Source organism: Dendrobates tinctorius, unplaced genomic scaffold, assembly GCF_039654945.1.
Source record: "Dendrobates tinctorius isolate UK_male_01 unplaced genomic scaffold, ASM3965494v1 ptg000167l, whole genome shotgun sequence".
NCBI classification, from domain to species: Eukaryota; Metazoa; Chordata; class Amphibia; order Anura; family Dendrobatidae; genus Dendrobates; species Dendrobates tinctorius.
In genome coordinates this window covers 2,894,836-2,919,930 of record NW_027361834.1, presented here as the reverse complement: position 1 = coordinate 2,919,930, position 25,095 = coordinate 2,894,836, and the positions used below count along the sequence as shown (strand labels likewise).

The following is a 25,095-nucleotide window of genomic DNA, read 5'->3' as shown; positions in this document are numbered from 1 at the left end:
AGGCGATTCTTCTGCTCCCTTTGACCTCACATTAACAGAGCAGCTCTTTCTTTTCCAATCTGCTCTGTCGACGAGGCGGCACTGCCAACGTCATTATGATTTTCCTTCCGAGTCTTATTTTTTTTCACTCAAACCGAATGTCCACATAAAAAAAATCACCGCATGTGCTACTCTCTTCCAAATTTCAGATGAAACACATCTATTCAAGTCTATGGGTAGGCAAAAAGATTGGATGCCATATAGAACAACCGTATAGCATCCAGGGCTGTGGAGTCGGAGTCGGTGTCCATTTTGGTGGAGTCAGAGTTGGAGTCGGTATAAAATGGACCGACTCTGACTCCTAAAATATATAATAAATTGGGATCAGTAGTTCAGTGCAGGATGTGCTGTAAATGTTTCCATAAGAATTTTGGAAACTTATAAAATGTACTATAAATATCTGTTCCATTCCTGATCTAAGAATCTCGGCTTTTAGTTGAGAAGAATCTATGCTGCACTTTATGTACATGCTCAATAGTGACCAGTGCGGTGGAGTCGTAGATGAGATGAATCTGTGCTGCACTTTATGTACATGCTCAGTAGTGACCAGTGCTATGGAATCATAGATGAGATGAATCTGTGCTGCACTTTATGTACATGCTCAATAGTGACCAGTGCTATGGAGTCATAGATGAGATGAATCTGTGCTGCACTTTATGTACATGCTCAATAGTGACCAGTGGGGTGGAGTCGTAGATGAGATGAATCTGTGCTGAACTTTATGTACATGCTCAGTAGTGACCAGTGCTATGGAGTCATAGATGAGATGAATCTGTGCTGCACTTTATGTACATGCTCAGTAGTGACCAGTGCTATGGAGTCGTAGATGAGATGAATCTGTGCTGCACTTTATGTACATGCTCAGTAGTGACCAGTGCTATGGAGTCATAGATGAGATGAATCTGTGCTGCACTTTATGTACATGCTCAGTAGTGACCAGTACTATGGAGTCATAGATGAGATGAATCTGTGCTGCACTTTATGTACATGCTCAGTAGTGACCAGTGCTGTGGAGTCATAGATGAGATGAATCTGTACTGCACTTTATGTACATGCTCAGTAGTGACCAGTGCTATGGAGTCATAGATGAGATGAATCTGTGCTGCACTTTATGTACATGCTCAGTCAGGTCCAGATTGGCAACTTACCCATCCGAGCATTTTCCCGCTGGGCTGCTATTTATCATCCAGTTATGGGCCGCTGGCTGGCGGCGCCCGCTCCTCTGGCCGCTTGCCAGATAATGCGGCGGCCACCGGCCTCTTTTTCCTGCCACCGGCCCTTTAAATTTGCTGGCACGGCGGCAGGCAGCGGCACCCTAGGGGTTAAGAACGTGCTGCGACGTGACGCTGCACGTCGTCGGACGTTCTTTGAGGGCAGAGAGCCGGAAAGAGCGCGCCTCTGCTATGCTCTTCCATCACTGGCTGCCTGAAGGCAGCATTACTGCCAGGCACAGACACTGGCCTATCATTGGCATCGACACGTTCACTGACCCAGGCCATGTACATGCTCAGTAGTGAGGCAGTGCTGTGGAGTCGGAGTCAGAAAAATTAAGGAGTCAAAGTTGGAGTCAGTGGTTTGGTTTACCGACTCCATAGCCCTGATAGCATCTGATTTTTCTTGATACATTGCCATTATTAACTTAGGAAACTGTCTCTGGTCTAGTATTTTATTTCCCGCTGATGTAAAAAAAAAACAGATGCCATACATATTGTATAAGGATGGCATACGGATCAATACAGATGAAGAATTTTCAGCTTTTTCCGGATGAACTTAAGTTTGCAAATTTTTTGAGGGTAAAAACTTTACTTTTTTATTATATCCTACATTGATCACAACTAATGTCATCCATTTCATTCATTTTTATCTTCTGTCATCCCATAGTTGGATTCTAGAAACTGATTACAATGAAGATCATGTGCATGTAATCACAACAGATTGAAATTAAATGATGCCAAATATGTATTTACTTATTTTTAATAATTTCTAATCATTTCATGTAAATGAAGGACATTCTCTGATGTGGTCATATCCTGAGTTTTCCACTATAGTTCTTTATTTCCTAAATAGTTTGTGCCGCTGATCGTTTCTTCCACGGTATGTTTCCGTAACATCAGATGACATCTTCCTTGTAGCTTGTTGATGACTGTTCCTGCTGATTGATACATAGCTCTGTTAACGAAATCTGCTTATAACAGGCTGCCTGTTCTGATTATAATTTTCCCATATGGATATGAAGAAGATAAATAGACAGGCAGTGGGAGAATGTAATTTGCCTCCTTAATGGGGAAAAGATTCACAGAGGGGTGACTCAAGGTTGTGTCTGACTCGTCACGATGACTAAGATTTAATATTCCTACATACGTATGTGCATCCTTTTGTGAATTTTTTTATTTTCCATATCGTCTCCCAATATTTTATTATAAGTATAAGGTTTTGGCTAGTTTCAGTGCATTTTTAAATTTTAATATTTCAGTGTAGATTTTTTTTTCTATTTTTATTCAGTATTTTGTATTTAGTTTTGCAATTTTATTATTTTACGTTTTTTTTTTAAATATAATACAATTACTATAAGTTTGCCTTTTTTTGCTCAAGATACATCCAGAATTAGAGATGAGGGAATTTGTTCGGATTTTGGCCCCAAATCTGATTTTGACATATTCGGGCCATATTAGAACACTATTCGTGCCGAATGTTTGGCCTATGATCGGTTCCGAACATATTCGGTAATTTCTACTCCCATTGACTCTAATGATGTTCGGCTGCTTTCGACGAATATTGAAAAAACAATATTCGATTCTGATCAAATTCGGAACAGAACCAGAACAAATTTGCTCATCTATATCCAGAATTTATTTTTTCTTTAGAAGAAAAATTAGCTGTCAGAATGGGAATTCTCTGTTAACATGCAGCTGTTCATGTACAAAATAAGTCATAATCAAGCATTTTCTATTCTTTTTATCATTAGTGTGATTATGGTATTGTGTTGGGCCTAAACAATCACATTATGAAAAAAATCATCCTGTTAACCCATTCATTGCCCACAACTGAAATAAGTGTAATACTGTCGATATATACACAGAGACCTTGAATTCAGACTCCCCTTGTTTCCGGGCAGAGGGGTCGAGCCGCAATGTTCGAAAAAAGATTGGAGATACGAGTAAAAATTATTGGCTGTAATAAGTGTTAGAAAACTGAGCTGGTATGACAGAGTTATGGCACCATTACACCTCACAGCTTGAAAATTGATTTTGGGATTGTGACAGAGAAAGCAGCATGTGTTTGCTTGTAAAGCTGCTGACAGGTTTTACATGGTACATTAAATATAGTATCCAAGCGAGAACACCCCAGTAAAACTTACCCCGCAAACATTATTATTTTCCTCTAGGATTATCAAAGCGTGGAGTGCGAGACCGTCATGCCTGATCATGATCTATATTGAATGTTTACACGAGGAAAACACTTTTTCTCCTGGAAGGCTTTGCTTTATTTAGGGTATAAGAAATTAAAAACTTGGACGTGAATGTGTCAAACCTGGCATAAAAATGTCACGTGCCACACGTAGCCCACTGAAAATATTCTGCAATTTATTTCACACAAAGATATTTTTCTTCATGTAGGTAAATGAAAATGCCTTCATTCCTACGGAATGTGACAGGATACAATCACATGGATGTTGCTACTGGTTTTGATGTTTAGTATGTTTAGTAGTGATAAGTGGATCGTTTCCCCAAAAAATTTGATTAGCCGAGAATGTTCCTTATTATGCTGTGATTCTCCCCAGATCTCAGGTCATAAAAAATATAAGATGTAAAAAAAATAAAAATAAAATGAAGCTAATACCTTACCGTTCACTTTTAACATAAATCAGGTCTTCTTCTTCTGCAGTCGCACAGCGCATCTGTGTCCTCTTCACTATAAGCCAGGACTTCCATCCCGGTCATTAATGGAAGGTCGCTGCGAATTTCTGAATCACAGTGATCCCAAGTACTGATGGTGGCCGGATGTCTTGGCCTGTAGTGAAGAAGCCAGAGATGCTGCCAGCAACGTCAAAAAGAAGAAAGGCCCCGTCACACACAGCGAGATCGCTGATTTTGTGATGCCCAAGCGATATCGCTGTGTGATGCACGCATCAGCGACCGGCCCCCCCGCCGAGTATCGCTGATCATGCAGGATCGTCCTGGGCCATTTTTTGATCATTGGTCTCCCGCTGGCCAGCACACATTGCTGCGTGTGACAGCGAGAGACCAACAATCAGCGACACTGGGAGCTGGTATCCAACATAAACAGCGGGTATCTAAGAGCCGCGCGGATCTTAGTCACCCACAGTTTACCTTGGATACCAGCTTGCTCGCTGGTCCTGATGGCTGGTGAGTCTGTCTATGTGACAGCTCATCAGCGATCTGCTAACTATGTCCCAGCGATCCCATCCACGTCGGATCATTGGTGGGATCGCTGGGACATTGAAGCGTGTAACGGGGCCTGAAGACTGGATGGCAAGCAGCAGGGTGGCAAGAGAGTTGAGCAGTAAGGCCAGTATTATTTTCTTTTGTTTTGTCTATTTCGCCATTTGCTGGTCATGAATGATTCACCAAAATGGCGACCATGCATTTTCTTTTTTAATCAAATAGAAAGTGTTCAAACTTGCTTGGAACCGTTAATTTCAGGAAATTCTACTCAAATTTGATTCATCGCAGGGATCGATCTGTTCATCTACAGTGTATAGCTGTAGAATATAGTGTATGTTCATGACATATTTTGGGATCATTGATTGTGAATACTTGCTCTAATCAAAGAGACTTAACCACTCCTGTCTGTATTTTTATTCACTTAATTTATTGCAGTCATCATATTATATAAAACTGTGTATTTACAATTGCTCATTTTGCCTTTCTGCCCAGCTAATTATTCTCTTTTCCATTAGCTCTATAACACCACGTGATTAAAAACTGGCTAGCTGAATCCTTCTAAGCTCTATGTAGCAGCTGAAGGTCCATTTTCCTCATATAAGTCATAAGTCACTGCAAAAATCCCGATTCCCTTGGGTGACATTATCTTTTGTACTGCATAAAAAAATCATAGTTTTTGGCCGCACATTTTCCTGTGTAAACAGTAAAATGACACCTCTGCACACTGAATGATCTATTATAGATCACTAGATTATGGCCCGATGCTATCGCATCGGGAGGATGCGATAGCGTCACACCTATTGCTATGTTAACCCTCAACACACACACTCCTCAACACACACTCCTCTCACCTTTCACCATCTCCACTCACTCTTTCACTCCACATACGACCCCTTCTCTCACTCCGTCTCTCATACTCACGCCGTCATCGCCACTGCTCCACGATCCCCGACATCTTCCTCCGCCGCCGCGATCCTGGATCCAGACGTTCTCCAGGCCGCCGACATGTTCTTGCGGCGACGCCATCTTGGATTTCGTGAAATCCCGCGATATTCAAGATGGCGTCGCCGCAAGAACATGTCGCCGGCGTGGACGACATCGGGATCCAAAATGGCGTCGGCGTAATCTCGCGAGATTTCGCCGACGCCATCTTTTTGGATCCCGAGTCGTCCACGCCAGCGACATGTTCTTGCGGCGACGCCATCTTGAATCTCGCGGGATTTCACGAAATCCAAGATGGCGTCACCGCAAGAACATGTCGGCGGCCTGGAGAACGTCTGGATCCAGGATCGCGGCGGCGGAGGAAGATGTCGGGGCAGCGACGATGACGGTGTGAGTATGAGAAACGGAGTGAGAGAAAGGAATGTATGTGGAGTGAAAGAGTGAGTGGACGTGAGTGGAGGTGAAAGGTGAGAGGAGTGTGTGTTGAGGCGGTGTGGTGTGTTGAGGGTTAACATGTGCGTGTGTGTGTGGTGACGTCACCGGTTACAACTGGACGGAAGTTGTTACAACCGGAAGCTGCTTAGGGCATTTATTATTATAGATTCACTGCACATTTGAAACAGTGTCGGCTTGTGTAAACAGGCTGGTAAACAACTATTGATCAGCAAATAAGCAATTGATTGGCAGTCGTTTTGTGCCCCAGGTTGGCACGTGTTGGTTTCCCTTTAGCTCTTACTTATTTCCCAAGGCAACGATCTTTGGGAAAATAAATATGCAAAGTATAAGTTACTTTATATACTAGGGATTATTGATGAAATTTAATCAATCAATAGTGTTAATGAATGTCTGCAAATTACATGTTACAACAACACATAGCAATAACCCATAGGAGGTCCCATGTACACTCACTTTATTCAGGCTGATGTATTTTCCTATTCAGTCTTGTAAATTTAATCTAATCAACCATTTTTGGGATGAAATCGAATGTGCTGCTCAGAGCTGGAAATTACTCTCATCCAGCTTAACACAATGGGACATACCGTATTTATCAAGCTAAATGTGCCAGATTCTTAGTTCACCAAAAAACCTGCCTTTCATGACTTGCACCAGATATTTTTTTATGATTTATCTGACAAGGGGACTTGGCTCCACTGAAAATGGCTTATTGGAAAGAAACGTGACATGATGTGCAACATCATGCATCAAAAAATGTGCCAAAATTGTCAATTTAATTGACAAGATCTGAGTCTGCTGGATTGGGAAACTGTGTGTGAAGACGCAGGGCAGGAAAAGTGGTAGCCAGCGTAGTAAGAGGGCAAGGAAAGGAACATCAATCCTAGTGAGGCGATTACCAAAATACTTGGGAGCTGGCTGGATCACAAACCTGGAAGACACAACACCCTGGCTGGGGACTGTAACAACCGAGCTGTGAGTAAAAGTGTGAAGACTGCACTCTGCCGTGTCCTCAGTATACTTGCTGCGTCATCTTCCCTGCATGATAACACCATCATCACCGTTTTACACCATAACTGCCCTGGGCAATAGCTCTGCCTGTGGAGAGCTGAACCAACTCTGCTGCATCACCATCTGCCCCTGAGGACTGAGGCTGCAGCGTAGGCTAACACCTTAATTGCCGAATACCACAGGTAGCATCACGAATAATCCTTTATTAACTTTATCCCCCCTTTTCTTCATTTTAACTGGACTCCCAGGGCCACGGACTGGGTCACTGCTGCCGTGACATATCCCCTTAAGAACCGGCACAAGACCAAGTACCCCACGGCCCTGGTGGGCACTCCATTTAGAATAGTATAAGTATAGAACAGACACCTCTCTTTTGCTATTTTCTCTGGGCAGTGCTGCTCTCAACCAGGCATTGCTCAGAAAATTTCAGCAAAACCTAATTAAAATGAGAATTGTGGAATGGCGCTGTGCAGAGAAAAGAGTGGTGTAGCCTCCGCACTTACAGGGCCTAGTTTTAGTACCTAAAATAAATAATATCCACTTGTTGAGTGAATTACACAAAATAATCAAACATAATCTAATAATTCTTGTTGAAGTCTCTTTATAAAATGAATTATGACTTCACTGTAATGTGTCCACCAAAATCAGAATCTTCAGTCATAAATTAATTTTGACTAGATTGTCTGAATGAGGTGGGACAGCCACAATACAGCACATTTCCGATATCCATCTCAGGCTTTTCAGTAACAATAACGTGAAATAATACTCCACTGAGCATTCTTCCCTGCTCTGTAAGCGATTCAATAATGTTGTTATGACTAATATCAGGAAATAAATGAGATTTTGGTAATGAATTAGTTAGATGTTTCAGCCATGTACGTTTAAAGATTATATCTGAAACAGGAAATTAGATGTAATGAGCCCGTAGAAATATTGTATGACTTCATTACTTTCGTACAATAGAATATATATTTGCTTTCTTGCTTAATGGATTCCATAATAAGACTGGACTTCTCTGCAAATAGTCTATGTAGTCATATGAGGACAGAGTTTGATGGCGATTAGTCCAGGTGTGTAGGTGGTGGTGGTGATGAGTACTGGCGGAAATATTCTGGGTGCTAAATGCCTGACGGGGGCAAACAAGACCCTTTCCCTCGGCCAAGTTATTTAGGTGCAGGGTAGCAAATTTACAAATTAAGGAATTGGATAACCCTGAAAAAGGCCCCAATCAGATCTCAGTGATGTTTCTCATACGTGAAGAAATAAACGTACCGATTTCCAACAGGGCGCTGTATTAAATTGTCATCAGTGTTTGGTCTGTGTGTCTGTTCTAACAATAAGTATGTCAATGTTCATTCTTACGGTATCTGCAACAAAAAATACAAGCTTCTGTCCATTAAATACGAAAAAATTCTCACCACGCAGATGACACAGAGATGGCATCCATGTGTTATCTGTTTTTTTTAAATTCATTTTGAGTCTATGATCAAATTTCAATCCCATTGAGAACCTGTGGTCAGTCCTCAAAAAATCTGCAGAACAGGCAAAACACAGACATTGTGATAAGTGCCAAGAACTGATTAGGCATGATTGGGTTGTCATAAGTCAGGATTTAGCCCAAAAGATGAGATCCAGCAGCCGGGGCAAATTGCAATAGTCTTCAAAAAATAAGGATCAACACTGTAATAAGAGTCTTTCCATAAACTTGAAGCATTTGATAATGAAAATTTCTCAACTTAAGAAATGCTTATAAATGTACTGTACTTCAGGAACTGTAGAAACATCTGTTCTAAAATATCTAAAACACTGGAACACAAAATTATGTAAAAAAACAAATTTGTGTCAGTCTCAAAACTTTTGGCTATAACTGCAGTGGTGGACATATCATTGGTGCAACCTGTGAGGCCGTGCAGGGGCCCAAAAGGTAAGGGGGCCCATTCTGTCTCCAAAGCAGGTACAATTTTGCATTTTTAGGAGCTTTTAGGCTGTAAAAGGCCCATATATTGTTCTTGTACTACGGCCCTTTTCTGTCCGTGTCCACCAGCGTATGACTGTATATAGAGGAAACCATTTTCTGACCCTTTTGGGGGTCACCACATCCATCGAGAGAATGAATGGAGAGGTGTCCATGTGCATTTTCTCATAGTTTTAATTTTTATTTCATAAGTCAATAGTATACATGAAGATAAGTAACTTTTTAATGTATATTATTGGAGAAATCTGTTTCTCTTTCTTCCAGGACTGATAAATCATTCTCAAAATTTGCAATTCTTTGTTAATGATCTCCAGAGACTAGAAGAGTTATCAAGCTGGGAAACTCATACACACTCACAATTCCTCAAAATCTGGCAACCTTGGACTAGAAATTCCCAGAGGTTGAGAACTCCCCTTTCATTGGGAACATCAATCACCCACTGAACTCTTCCCCATCTTTTGATGAGTCCATATTGTTAGCTGCCCATTATCTGCAGCTTTTCTACCTTTCTTGCTGCAGTGGTCGAGCCTGACGCCCTTTACGCTATTCATTTCCCGTCGCCCCCTTGCATCCTTGAAGCTCCTACTTCCCCTTCTGTCACCCAATGTTGTGATTTAATTTTTCCTGTCTATTTACAAGGCCTGTAGATACATACGTCTATGATACACACTACTAGTTTTGACAATCCTGCCGTTTGCCTTCTCATATGATCAGATTTTTGACTCCACAAACTTCTCTAGTCTAGTTATTTTCGCTACCAACACCTGTTGCCTGATTCCCTTTTTTTTTTTTTTTCCGGTTTGTAGTTTATAGTTACTGTGTAGTGATTACACTGTTTATATTATCCAATTTTTCTATGTCGACGTTTGATGTAATGCAAATACCTCGTACCAACATTATCACTTGCGTTCAACATGATGCATTTTCGGTACTATATTGAAACAGTTATCTGTTCAAATGTTTACTGTTAACTTAAAAAAAAAGTTAAATAAAGAATTGTTAAAAAAAAAATTGCAGGGGGCGTGGCCTGGAAGCTCATGGTGCAGGCTGCGTAGTCAGGGAGCTCCTGCAGACACGAGCTACCACTCGGCTTCAAGCGGCTCAAACAGGCTGATTTTGTCACCTTTGTCTACTAGAGGACCCAGGGAGCACATAGCATGCCGCGAGGACCCCCGAAACTGCGCAGTAACCCGGCAAAGCTTACAGATTTCTACAGCAGGGAAGGGCTGCAGCAATCCAAGATGGCACCGGCATCTCACTCAGGCTCTGCATCCTCCCATCCCTCCTCTAGGGACATCAGAGAGACAGTGGCGATGGAAACAGAAGATATTCCTCTTACCCAGGCCACAATGCAGCGGCTCTTGTCCTCCCTCAGGAAGGCTCTCCATGACGATATGAAAGGTATGATTGGGGAGCTTAGGCAAGACATTGTTTCCCTGGGTGACCGCACAGACCATATTGAGCAGAAAATGGTGGAATATGCGACTGCTCATAATGTCCTGGCTGATGATTACTCTGCCCTAGAGGAACGTTTTTCGACCCAGCAACTTAAACTATGGGATTTGGAGGACAGATCCCGCAGATGTAACATAAGACTTCGTGGTATTCCTGAGACTGTTAAAGAGGCTGATCTGTCTGATCACTTTACGGCCTTTCTCAAAGAGGTTCTCCCTGATGCTCAATCCAGGCCCCTGGGAATAGAAAGGATTCACCGGGTGCCCAAACCCTCTCACATTAATCAATCTCTTCCCAGGGATGTGCTTGCCTGTCTCCACTCTTTTAGGGTAAAGGAAGATTTCATGCATGCAATGAGAGATCAGAGAACCCTTCCGGAGCCCTTTTCAAAAATTGCTGTTTTTCCGGATCTCTCGGCAGGGACCTTAGCCAGAAGAAGAGAGTTTGCGCCCCTGTGTAAGGTGTTAAGAGAAAATAGCATTCCTTATAACTGGGGTTTTCCGGTGAAGATCCGATTTGTGCATATGGAGACAAGATACGTTTTTCACTCACCTAAAAAGCTGGAACAAGCGCTTCGTGATTGGAACCTACTGGTCTCCCCAAAGAGGGGTAGTCCACAACCTGGCCGAGTACAGCCTTCGAGAAGAGTAAGAGCGGACTGGGAGACGGCAGGTTGACCTTCCTAAAACTACTCTAGGTGGCACACAGCCTTAAATTCTTCTTGTGGCCTCTGTCTGCAGATGGCTTTTCTTTCCCTGATGCAGCGTGGGAGAATGGTGTATTCAAAGGGACCTGGTTTTCCCTTTTTTCCCTCTCCTGATGCTGTTTATCTGCCCCATTGCAGTATTCATACTGCCTGTTACGTTTACATAGATGTTCTTTTTATTGTCTGTTTACTTGTTTCCCTCATTTTGATGTGTATCCCTTTTTGTCGTCCCTGGGTGTGTCTGGTGAGACGTGTTCTCCACAGTTTCGAAACCTTTTTTACACATGACAGTGAAACTTGTTTCTTTAAATGTCAGGGGGCTTAACTCGCCGTTTAAACGCTCTATGTTGTGGGAGGAGGCTCGCCGAAATAAAGCAGATGTATTGTGTATAAAGGAGTCCCATATGCTCGTAGGGGACAACCACCGGGTCCGTAGTCTCATGTATCCCACGGCCTTCTTTGCCAATAATACTTCAAAAAAAGCTGGTGTCTGTATCTTTGTTAAAAAGGATACTCCTTTTCAACTCCTCAATGAGATTGCGGACCCGGGAGGGAGATTTATTATTCTGAATTGTGTTATAGATGGTTCAGCATATTCTATTGTTAATGTGTATGCCCCTAACCTCTCCCCTGTGAAATTTATGAGAGAATTGTTAAAAGTTGTGGAGGTGGAGGCTAGAGGCGGAGTTATTATATGTGGTGACTTTAATGTTGTCCCTTCAAGGGATTTAGACTGTTCACCGCGCTCAAAAGGGGGTCGAGGTGAACTGAGCTCTCTCTGTTTGGAAAAACATTTACATGATGTCTGGAGATACTTACATGCTACAGAGAGGGATTTTTCTTTCTTTTCCCATAGACACAGCTCTTACTCCAGAATTGACTACTTCCTAGTTGACAGCGGAACTCTCCCGGCATGTGTTTCGGCGGAGGTGGGAACAATCTCCTGGTCAGACCACGCTCCTGTCAGTTTGGAAATATCTGTGGGGTTTCGGCCACGGACTCCCTGGCAATGGAAACTAAATCCTGCTCTTTTAACTAGGCAGGAGGTGGGGACGGATGTGGAGGCGCAGCTGGCGGAATACTTCTCCATCAATGATAATCAGTCAGTTTCTGATGAAACTATATGGGAAGCCCACAAGGCTTTTGTTAGATGCCTTTTTATACAAAGAGCATCCCAACTTAAAAGAGAGCGCGAGCACACTAGAGCGACCTTAGTGGCTGACTTGCAACGGCTGGAACGCATTAACAAGCTTAACCCGTCCCCTTTGGTCTCTAAACAACTGGCCTTAACCCGTTCACAACTCAGGTCCTTTCTATTAGATCAGCATGAGAAGTATTTGAGGAAGATGAAAACTTCTTTTTATGCAATGGGGGACAGAGCGGGTTCATTACTTGCTAAACGTATCAAAAAGAGGGAAAGGTTAGCTCATATTGAGGCCTTGCGAGATCATTCCGGAACCCTTATACGTAACCCCATCGCTATAGCTGAGGTATTTGCACAATTTTATTCTAAATTATATAACTTAGAGGGAGATGTGAATACCCCGCTTCCATCACAGACAGATATCCAAACCTATCTAGATTCCATCTCTCTCCCAAAATTGTCGCAGACCCAACTTGAGGCCCTTAACTCTCCTTTCTCTTTATCTGAAATAAAGCAGGTTATAAAAACTACTAAACTTCATTCCGCCCCAGGTCCAGATGGACTTCCTAACGATTATTATAGACGTTTTTCTTCTGTTCTTGCCCCATACCTCCTCCGTACTTTCTCCTCATGGCAAAGGTCTGGGTCGGTCTCTGCTATCTCCCTTCAGGCTACCATTGTCACTATACCCAAGCCAGGTAAATCTACAGAGGACCCGGGAAATTATCGTCCCATCTCATTACTGAACTGTGATGTAAAAATTTTTTCTAAATTATTGGCATCTAGATTGAATGTAATTACCCCGTCCCTGGTTCATCCAGACCAGGTGGGTTTTGTGGCCGGTAGGAGGGCTGGAGATGGCACTAGACGTATGATTGACGTTATTGATGTGGCTGAAAAGATGGGTGTCCCCGGTGTGCTTCTCTCATTGGACGCAGAGAAGGCTTTTGACAGGGTACATTGGGGATACCTTAGCTCTGTCCTTAAAAAGTTCGGTTTTGATGGCCCAATATTGTCGGCTATCCTGTCGTTATACTCTAACCCTAATGCTAGGGTGCTATCTTCAGGTTTTTTGTCCTCCCCCTTCCAGATCACTAACGGAACCCGTCAGGGTTGCCCCCTGTCACCGATTATATTTTCTTTGGCTATAGAACCCCTGGCTGAGTCCATAAGATCTAACAAAAATATTTCAGGTTATCATATAGGTTCACACCACCATTTGATTGGCTTATATGCAGATGACATTATTATCACTTGTACTAACTTGCATAAATCTTTACCGGCTGTTATGACTTCTCTGTCCTTATTCTCAGCAATTTCCTTTTATAAACTTAATGCGACTAAGTCTCTTATTTTTCCCATAGCAGTCCCTTCACCGCTTCAAGAGAGACTGAAAACAGAACTCCCCTTTACATGGCGGGATGACGGAATTCCATACTTAGGTATAACCCTTACCCGCTCAAAATATATCGCCTCAACTAACATGGGAAACTTGGTCTCAGCTCTAAATTCCGAAATCTCTAGACACCCTTTACATGGTTTTTCGTGGATAGCCCGAGTCCAAGCCTTTAAAATGTTTCTTCTCCCTAAAATTCTTTATTATTTTAGTTCCCTCCCTATTGTAATTCCTTCCAAATTCCTCACTAAACTCCAAAATATTACTAACCGATATATCTGGGCTAATAAAAAACCTAGAGTAGCGGGTAAAATTATGTATCTTCCATATACGGAAGGTGGCATGGGAGTTCCCTACATAGCCGGGTATTATAAGGCTGCTGTTTTAGAAGCGGTGAAAAAGTGGTGGTCAACCCCGCTTGAGAATTTGGGCTGGATACAGATAGAATCGAGCTTTGTCGAAGGGTCCTCATTACGGTGCCTACTAGAGGCAGAATCGCTCCGGCCGACGCCTTATTCCCCTCCGCTAATTACAATGCAGGCCACCTTGGTAGGTTGGAGGCGAGTGGTGGGGGATTGGATCTCACTGCCGCCGAGCCTGATAAATATCAAGGCCCTGTCCTTTCACATACCCTATATTGATCTCCTTCCCTGGATGAAGGCTGGTATCCACTCACTGGGAGATATGTTGTGGGAGGGTACCTTCTCGTCCTTTTCCAAATTATGCTCGAACTTCTCTGGTATAGAGAAAACGGGTTTCCAACACTTCCAAGTGAAACATTTATTATCATCAATACACCGCCTCTCCTTCCCCTTATTACCTGTATGCCCCTCTTCTTTTCAAAAATTTCTCCTATCCAACCCTCACCAGTACAAGGGATTATCTGCTATATATAAAGCTTGTAATAACCTTTTATTTTCTATAAGACCAACTTATATGTCGCATTGGGAGGAGGATTTATCTTTTCACGCCTCGGATGAAGAGTGGAGAGCGGGAATAAAAGCAATACAGCGGGCATCTAAATGTATCAACCACCTTGAGACACTAAAAAAGATTCATCTTAGATGGTACTATCCCCCGATTACTTTATCTAAATTTGGAAAGAATTTCTCCCCTTTGTGCTGGAGACAGTGTGGAGGAAGAGGTACTTTGGCTCACATGTGGTGGAAATGTCCTAGTTTGACCTCCTTTTGGTTAGGTGTCTCAAACTTACTTAAATCTGTGACGGGTATTGATTTCCCTCTATCTCCTCAACTGGCAGTTCTAAACATTGGGATCGAAACACTTCCCCTAGAATTCGTACCCTTGGTCTCGAATATATTGATGGCTGCTAGGATTAGCCTCGCTGCTAAATGGAAGGCCCCGCTCCCGCCTACCCTCGCGGAGTTGGTGGTCAGACTTAACTCAACATTTCATCATGAGTACTTTCTTTCACTAGATGCAGGGGTCAGAGACAGGGTAATGAAGAACTGGGCGGGTTGGGTTTCCCACCCCTTGGCATCTCCCATAAAGTTTAGTACTTAGTCTATACATCGGATCGGATTAGGATTTCTTGAGTCTTACCGGATCCCCCCCCCCTCCCTTCCTTTTCCTACGGTCTCATTGTCTGATATTGTTATTGTTATTGTTGTTTGCATTTCTGTCTGTCTATATTATGATCTTTGATTTTCTTCTGTAAGATCATTTCTGTCTTTGAAAATTTCAATAAAAATTTATTGGATAAAAAAAAAAAAAAAATTGCAATTCTTAGGTAAAATATATATTCAGTGAAGAAAGACACTGCCGTTACTAAGATGGGGTGGGTTTGTAACTAGTATGTGGTCCATATATTTATAATTTGTAAATGATCCAAATAAGATGTACGTATACTGTATTAGATGTCCATAGAGTCTTAAGGCCCCGTTACATTTAGCGATGCACCAGCGATCCGGACCACGATATGACCCGGTCAGGATCGCTGGTGCATCGCTAAATGGTCGCTAGTGAGCTGCCAAACAGGCAGATTTCACTAGCGATGCAGCAGCGGTCGGCGGTCGTACTCACCTGTCAGACGCGGCGAGGGTGACCGTCTTCCACCTGCGTCCATGGCTCGCTCGTCGGCGCCAGCAGGAAGCCGACGACGAGAAATGGACCAGGCTGATCTCGCGCGATCAGCGATAGCCAGCAGGGGAGCCGGTCGGAGGTGAGTATCACATGTAGCGATATCGCTAGTGATATCGCTTCTGCGTCACAAAATCGTGATGCTTTAGCGATATCGCTATGTGTAAAGGGCCCTTTAGGCATAGAAAACTCTCCTGGACTAGGATGTACAGTGGGTATGGAAAAGTATTCAGACCCCTTTAAATTTTTCACTCTATGTTTCATTGCGGTCATTTGGTAAATTCAAAAAGGACATGAGCCAGATGAGAAGATCAGGGCACAGGGAGAAAGGTAGGACAAGGGTCTGACTACATCTTAGATAGAAAAGATAGACCTCAATGCTTTCCTAGATGGTGTGATAACCTTATAGCTTCATTTTCTCATCAGTGGAAGCAGCATCGATGATGAGAGTCAGTCATGTTAATAATAATAATCTTTATTTTTATATAGGGCTAACATATTCCGCAGCGCTTTACAGTTTGCACACATTTTCATTACTGTCCCCGATGGGGCTCACAATCTAAATTCCCTATCAGTATGTCTTTGGAGTGTGGGAGGAAACCAATGTACCCGGAGGAAACCCACGCAAACACGGGGAGAACATACAAACTCCTTGCAGATGTTGTCCTTGGTGGGATTCAAACCCAGGACCCCAGCGCTGCAACGCTAACCACTGAGCCACCGTGCTGCCCGTATCTTCATATTTTGTTTAACAAAACACACTCATTTTAGTGAAGTGAACGCTGGCACAATGGGCATCCCTCCATGATAGCTGTTTAGATCACAAAACTGCTGGAAGGAATAAATTATTGAAATTGAGGTCACTAGGTGTATGCTTGATTACCTTTCGCTCGTGTGATTTTACCGTAAATGCTTGTAGGGTTTACCTACTTTAGATCTTTAGAAGAAGACTGAATTTCCTAGGGCACTAAAGCATACAGCTGTATTGTATTGTGTCACGTGAACATGAATACAGAGTTTTGCATTTCTACACCACACTTGATAAGGAGCTCTCGTGATAACTCTCTGAGCTCTCATTGTCATGTCTCTTTGTTATATATGGATGATTCCATTCAAGCTGATGTAAGATCCTATGAAGCCTAAAATGTAGAGAATATGGTCAATTATTATTAGTTATTTCCTAGAAAATAAGAAAATCCAAACTTTCTTTTCATTCTGGCCTACAAATATATTATACTAAAACCCATTTATTTGTTTTCTAGGCTGGCCATTTAAAACATTGTTTGGGCTACTAGTCACATGACTACAATTGGTTACTTCACCTTAACTTTCTTTTTTTTTTTTCAATTACGGTTGTCACGGGGTCCTTCTCCGATACCACACAATCAACAGAGCGAGGGAAGGGTGAACAATCCCAAGACCTTTATTACAGGCAAAATTATAAGGTCCATAAACAATCCACCACACTGAGGATACAATAGTCCAGAACAAGAATGTAGTCCAGTAACAGGATAAAATGACCAGGGAGACGAGATTCCAAAACTCTAGCACCAGAGGATAAAATGGGTCCTTCTCTCTGAAGTGCAGTCTTTACACGATCCACTCCACACAGGAACTGACTTGACCAGCTCCTGTTCTCCCCACCCCCTTCCTTGTGTCCAGGGGTAGTCAAACAGGTTGGGGAGGTTTCCAGGCCCCCCAGAGGAGAACAAATGAGCCTTGGGGATTAAAGAACTACAGGGGGTCATCAAGAGACAGATACAGTCAGGCTATAGACATACAAGAAAAACACTATGAAAATAAGTGAAATAGAAACACAAAATGATATCCACATAGCCTATCACACCATCACAACCTCTCCCCCCCATAATAAGTGAGCACGCTATGAGGTCTACACAGACCACTGGCCTGCTCACTTTAGTCGACATTGCTCAACCATTTATAGTTCCTTGTACAGTGGCAGGGGTAGATCGGCCTGGGGAGCCTATGGTTCTTCTTGTCGAGACAGACCATCGGCGCTCTGGTGTTGGCTTCCCCGCTTGTATTGGATGGAAAAGCTGTAGGGTTGTAAGGACAAGCTCCACCGCAGCATTCTTCCATTGTCCCCTGATACGCGGTTCAGCCATGTGAGGGGGATGTGGTCTGTAACAATTGTAAAGTCTCTGCCATACAAGTATGGCTGCAATTTTTTTAGCGCCCATACGATGGCAAGGCACTCCTTTTCAATAGTGGCATAGGCAACTTCCCGATCCAGTAGTTTCCGACTGGCAAAAGCAACAGGATGTTCTTCTCCGGCGGCGTTTACTTGGCTAAGTACTGCCCCAATCCCAAAGGTGGATGCATCTGTCTGCACGAGGAACCTGCACTTATAATCCGGGGCAGCCAAGACAGGAGCAGTGACGAGGGCGGTCTTTAATGCTGAAAAGGCATCCTCGCATGCAGTCGTCCACATCACATTCCTAGGCATGTTCTTGCGGGTCAGGTCAGTTATGGGCTTGGCCAAGGTGCTGAAGTTAGAAACAAATTTGCGATAGTAACCAGCAGTTCCTAAAAATGCAAGTACCTGCTTTTTAGTCTGGGGTCTACACCAGTTGCTAATGGCTTCCACCTTGGCAGGCTCAGGCCTTAGGGTCCCACCCCCTACTCTATGCCCGAGGTACTGCACCATCCCTATTTGGCACTTATCAGGGCGAATGGTCAGTCCTGCAGTAAGGATACAGTCTAGCACTATGCCCAAGTTTTTTAGATGTTCCTCCCAGCTTGTGCTAAAAATGGCAATGTCGTCTAAGTAAGCACAGGCAAAGTCCTGACATTGTTGTAACAGTCGATCTACCAGTCTCTGGAAAGTAGCGGGGGCAGTTTTCATCCCAAAGGGCATTCCCAGGAACTCAAAAAGCCCAAATGGAGTAATGAAGGCCGAGCGCTCCCGAGCATCCTCCGTTAGGGGTATCTGCCAGTACCCCTTGCTCAAGTCTAACGTGGTCACAAATTGGGCACTGGCCAGATGATCCAATAGATCATCAATCCTGGGCATGGGAAAGGCATCACTCTTGGTGGCATTTAATCGTCTGTAATCAACATAGAAACGTGTTGTACCATCCTTCTTGGGGACCACTCCCAGTCGTTTCATCTCCTCCAGTTCGTTCTTTATCATGCCTTGAACAGCCTCTGGAACCCGGTAGGCAGCCTGCTGGATGGGGCGTTGTCCGGGGGTTTCCACATGGTGGCTGGTGAGAGTAGTCTTCCCCGGCTTTGAGGAGAAAGCAGCAGCCCTCGGCCTTAGTACGGCGACAATATTGTCCTTTTGTATATCCGATAAATGGGAGCCCAGGGGCACTTGTTTTCAGTGATCCTCCCGCTTGGGCAACCTGGAGGAGATCGGGGAGATACTCGTCGGCGGCAGTATCACTAGCGGAGTGACAGACAGCTAGAACAGGCAGAGATCGATCGTGGTAGTCTTTCAGCATGTTAATGTGCACGGTTTTCTGTCGTCAACCACTAGAGTCCAGGGCAATAACATAGTTAGTGTCATTAATTTTCTTGACAACCTGATAAGGGCCTTCCCACACTGCTTGAAGCTTGTTGGCAGGGGAAGCAGTAATCATGAGCACTTGCTGTCCTTCCATAAATTCCCGGGTCCTGGCATTACGGTCATACCAGGTTTTTTGTCTGGACTGGGCCATTAGCTGATGTTCTTTAGCGAAGGTAGCTAGCTGGGCGAGATGGTCTCTGAGCTCTAGAACATAGGCAACGATGGGCATTCCGGTATCTGAGATGTCTCCCTCCAAATGTTCTTTCAGAAGAGTGAGAGGCCCATGGACCTTCCGGCTAAACAGTAGTTCGAAGGTAGAGAACCCTGTGGACTCTTGGGGAACCTCCCGATAGGCGAAGAGATGTGGCAGGTACTTTTCCCAGTCTTTTTCAACGTCAACAAAAGCCCTCAGCATATTTTTTAGGGTTCCATTAAAGCGTTCACATAGTCCGTTGGTCTGCGGGTGGTATGGGGTGGTGCAAATGGCTCGAACACCACAGGTATTCCATAGGGACTGGACCAGATCTGACATGAACTGAGTGCCTTGATCCGATAGTATTTCACCAGGAAACCCTACATGGGTAAAGATGGTAACAAGGGCCTCGGCTAATTTTACTGCTGTAATACTGGACAGGGCCACAGCTTCAGGTTACCTAGTGGCATAGTCCACCACGGTCAGGATATATTTTTTCCCGACCGGCTGGGGTGGGCCAGAGGACCTATGATGTCGACAGCTACACATTGAAATGGTTCCTTAATTATGGGCACGGATTGCAGGGGTACCTTATGTCGAGCTCCTGGATGCCGCATTCGCTGGCACACATCGCAGGTGCGGCAATAATGGGCTACCGACTGCGAGATGCCAGGCCAGTAAAAACTTTGGGTGAGTCTCTTTTCAGTCCTTTTTCTCCCTTGATGCCCAGCCAGGGGGATGTCATGGGCCAGTTGGAGTAACTGTGCCCTGTACTTCTGAGGGACAATGAGTTGCCTGGTCATTGCGTCAGGGTTGCCCTGGTCACTGCCCTTTGTTACACGATAATACAGTCCGTTTTCTCGAGTGAAGCCATCCCCATTATCTTCCATGTGCCCAGTTTCTGCCTTTCGCCTAAGGGCTGCTAAGGTAGTGTCACCCTCTATTTCTCTCCTAAACTCCTCTCTGTCCCAAGACCCTCCCAATGTGGTAGCAGCGAACGTATTGCTTACCGACTCTGATGCGGTTCGTGGTGGTTGCTCCCCGGTGAGGTCCGGATGATGTAGTGCTTGAAGGGCCTGTAGTCGGGTGATTGCTCCCACAAATTGGCACTGTAACTCCCCAATGTCGTTACCAAGGAGGATATCTGCAGGAAGTCCTCCCATAACTCCAATCCAACACAGTTTTTCTCCACTACCATAATGCAAACGCACAGAAGCTCACTGTATATATTTGCGGGCACCCCCCGCCAGGACAATGGTAATTCCCGGACCCTGGTAAATTGCCTCAGGTCGAACCTCACGGGGGTCAGCAATAGTCAAGAATGCCCCCGTGTCTCTAAATCCTGACACTTTGTATCCATCAATTAAGACATCCTGCAGGTGGAATTGCCATTGCTCTGAGTAGCTAAAGGACAGAGGCCGGAGTCCGTACACTGCAGGAGGAGTATCTATGGTGCCGTGGTCGGTGGTGGTAGCTCTTCCTCAGGCGGGATGGAGTGCACAAGATGCACTGGACAAGGTGGGGCTGCGTGGGGCTCCCTCCGAATCCTGGAGGGACAGCCAGACTGCAAATGTCCAGGTTGCCCACACCCATAACACCTCCTCTCTGTGACACCCCCAGGTCGTGGTCCGAACTGTCGGGGCCTAGGATTGTGAGGCGTGATTGTTATCGGCTTGCGACTAGGTGGAAGGGCAGATATAATTGGAGGGGGACGGGGCGTGGGAGCAGTCCGTGGTTCATTGTCCAGAAGCCTCCTCCATTGCGGCCAGATAGTAAGGGCTTCATCGGCCAGGGCTGCAGCTCTATCCACGGTACACGGCGTGCGCTCCCGGACCCATTCCTGTACCTCTGCGGGGCACTTGGCAAGAAATGGTTCTATAAGGAACACCTGTATAACATCTTCCACAGTAAAGGCGTTTTCTGCTTCCAGCCATCTCCGACTTGCCTGGGACATCTTATGTGCATACATCCTAAACGATCCCCCCGTGGTGCATGGGAGGTCTCGGAACTTGGCCTTATATGAGTCTGGGGTGATAGGATGGTAATCCAGGATAGTCTGCTTTACAATGTTATAATCCCGATTCCGAGGTGTGTCAATGGTTCGGTAAGCCTCCGCCATGCTTCCGTTCAGGAGCCCCACTAACAAACGCATCCAGCTAGAGTGGGGCACCTCCATCACAGCACACTGCTGCTCAAAGTCTTTGAAGAACCCCTCCACATCTCCGGAAGCCTCATCAAATGGCTTAAACTCTGTCTGGGTGATCCGTGCAGGCTCCCGGATCGTTGGGGTTACACTCCACATTGCGTTACTCCCTCTTTCAAGCTCCATTGCTTCCTGTCTCCGCTGTGCCCGGCGGGCAGCCTCCTCCTTGTACTCCTGAGAGACACCGGGGCCCAGAACCACCATCTCTTCTTCGTACCACACCAACCACTGGCTTTTCTGGATGGGGATCCCTGTCTCCAGTGCTCGTCCTTCAGACATCTGGGAGGAGGTGGCCGGGCTAGCGCCCACCAGTAGATCAATTAAGGCCTCTTTAGTAAGTCCCTGGTAGTTCAGGCCCAGGTCTCTGGCTCTCTCCTGTAAACTGGATACAGTCCAATTTCTGTACTCACTCTGTAGGTGGTTCTCCATTGGGTTACGCTCTGTTGATCCCACCGCTGCCACCAGTTGTCACGGGGTCCTTCTCCGATACCACACAATCAACAGAGCGAGGGAAGGGTGAACAATCCCAAGACCTTTATTACAGGCAAAATTAGAAGGTCCATAAACAATCCACCACACTGAGGATACAATAGTCCAGAACAAGAATGTAGTCCAGTAACAGGATAAAATGTCCAGGGAGACGAGATTCCAAAACTCTAGCACCAGAGGATAAAATGGGTCCTTCTCTCTGAAGTGCAGTCTTTACATGATCCACTCCACACAGGAACTGACTTGACCAGCTCCTGTTCTCCCCACCCCCTTCCTTGTGTCCAGGGGTAGTCAAACAGGTTGGGGAGGTTTCCAGGCCTCCCAGAGGAGAACAAAGGAGCCTTGGGGATTAAAGAACTACAGGGGGTCATCAAGAGACAGATACAGCCAGGCTATAGACATTCAAGAAAAACACTATGAAAATAAGTGAAATAGAAATATACACAAAATGATATCCACATAGCCTATCACACCATCACAACGGTAATAAACAAACAGCCTTCTAATACCAGATTATGCAAAGTTTATTGTAAGCTACAAAACTGAAATAAAAAAGACCCAAATAAAAATAAAGCTGCAAAATAATTGTGAAGTTTTGCCAATTTACACTTCTCTTGTCGCTTTTGGTCACTTTTTTGGCAAGTCACATTCCAGGTCCCTTCTGTATTAAAGTACATTCCCCCCTATATTAGGTTTAGAAATTTCCCTTTAGCCCATAAGGTTTTTTTCTGTATATAAGCATTATACACCATTTAACCCCTTTGAGACAAAGCATGTTTTCACCTTAATGACCAGGCCGATTTTTACAATTCTGACCACTGTCACTTTATGAGGTAATAACTCTGAAACGCTTCAACAGATCCTGGTGATTCTGAGATTGTTTTCTCATGACATATTGTACTTTATGATAGTCATAAAATTTCTTCGATATGACTTGCTTTAATTTGTGAAAAAAAGGAAATTTGGTGACAATTTTGAAAATTTTGCAATTTTCAAACTTTTAGTTTTTATGCCCTTAAAATGGAGAGTCATATCACACAAAATAGTTAATAAATAACTTTTCCCACGTGTCTGCTTTACATCAACACAATTTTGGAAACAATTTTTTTTGTTAGGCAGTTATAAGGGTTAAAAGTTGACCAGCGATTTCTCATTTTTACAACAAAATTGCAAAACCATATTTTTAGGGACCACCTCACACTTGAAGTGACTTTGAGGGGCATATATGACAGAAAAGTGACACCATTCTAAAAACTGCACCCCTTAAGGTACTTAAAACCACATTCAAGAAGTTTAATAACCCTTCAGGTGCTTCACAGGAATTTTTAGAATGTTTGAAAAAAATGTATATTTAACTTTTTTTCACAAAAACTTTACTTCAGATCCAATTTGTTTTATTTTACTAAGGGTAACAGGAGAAATTGGACATCAAAAGTTGTTGTACAATTTGTACTGAGTACACTGATACCCCGTATATGCAGGTAAACCACTGTTTGGGTGCATGGCAGAGCTTTGAAGGGAAAGAGCACCATTTGACTTTTCAATGCAAAATTGGCTGGAATTGAGATCAGACACCATGTCACTATTAGATGTGTGGTGAGCACTTTGAACCCCCAAGTGCTTCACAGAAGTTTATAATGTAGAGCCGTAAAAATAAAAAATCACATTTTTTTCACAAAAATGATATTTTCGCCACCAATTTTTTATTTTTCCAAGGGTCACAGGAGAAATTGGACACCATAAGTTGTTGTGCAATTTGTCCTGAGTATGCTGATACCCCATATGTGGGGGTAAACCACTGTTTGGGCGCATGGCAGGGCTCGGAAGGGAATGAGCGCCATTTGACTTTTCAGTGCTAAATTGGCTGGAATTGAGATTAGATGCCATGTAGCATTTGGAGAGCCACTGATGTGCCTAAACAGTGGAAACCCCCAATTCTAACTCTAACCTCAACACACCCCTAACCCTAATCCCAACCCTAACACACCCCTAACCCTAATCTCAACCCTATCCCTAATCCCAACCCTAACCCTAATACCAACCCTAATCCCAACCCTAACTCCAATCCAACCCTAATTCCAACCCTAATCCCAAGCCTAACCCTAATCCTAACCCTAACTTTAGCTCCAACCCTAACCTTAACTTTAGCGTCAACCTAACCCTAATGGGAAAATGGAAATAAATTTAAAAAAAATTATTTTACTATTTTTCCCTAACTAAGGGAGTGATAAAGGGGGTGTAGATTTACTATTTATAGTGGGTTTTTATAGCTGGTTTTTATGTTTGGCAGCTGTCACACACTAAAAGACGCTTTTTATTGCAAAAAATTGTTTTTGCATCACCAAATTTTGATAGCTATAATTTTTCCATATTTTGGCCCACAGAGTCATAAAAGGTCTTGCTTTTTGCGGGACGAGTTGATGTTTTTATTGGTACCATTTTTTGGGCAAATGACATTTTTTGATTGCTTTTTATTCCGATTTTTGGGAGGCAGAATGAACCAGCAATTCAGGAATTGCTTTTTTCATATAAATATTTTTATACCGTTCCGCATGTGGTAAAAATAATAAAGCAGTTTTATTCTTCAGGTCAGTAGGATGACAGCGATACCTCATTTATGTATTTTTTTCATGTTTTGGTGCTTTTACACAATAAAAACTATTTTATAGAAAAAATAATTACTTTGTGTCACTTTATTCTGAGAGCTATAACTTTTTTATTTTTTCTGCTGATGGCGCTGTATGGTGCCTTGCTTTTTGTGGGACAAGATAACGTTTTCCACGGTACCAAGTTTATTTATATCCATCTGTTTGATCGCGCTTTATTGCACTTTTAGTTTGGCGGTATGATGATAAAGCATTGCTTTTTGCCTTGTTTTTTTATGGTGTTCACTGAAGGGGTTAACTAGAGGGACAGTTTTAAAGCGGGTCATTACGGACGCGGCGGTACCAAATATGTGTACTTTTATTGTTTTTTTTTATTTACATAAATAAATGGATTTATTGGAAAAATAATTTTTTTTTCTTTATTTGTGGATTCTTTTTATAAATA

At 43.6% G+C, this 25,095-nt stretch overlaps 1 protein-coding gene across 2 annotated transcripts in view; it reads left to right on the top strand.

The window, feature by feature from the left end:
* Window positions 1-25,095, top strand: part of RFTN1 (raftlin, lipid raft linker 1) — a 480,896-nt gene that overhangs the window by 371,862 nt on the left and 83,939 nt on the right. The gene's annotated exons all lie outside the window — the stretch shown is intronic.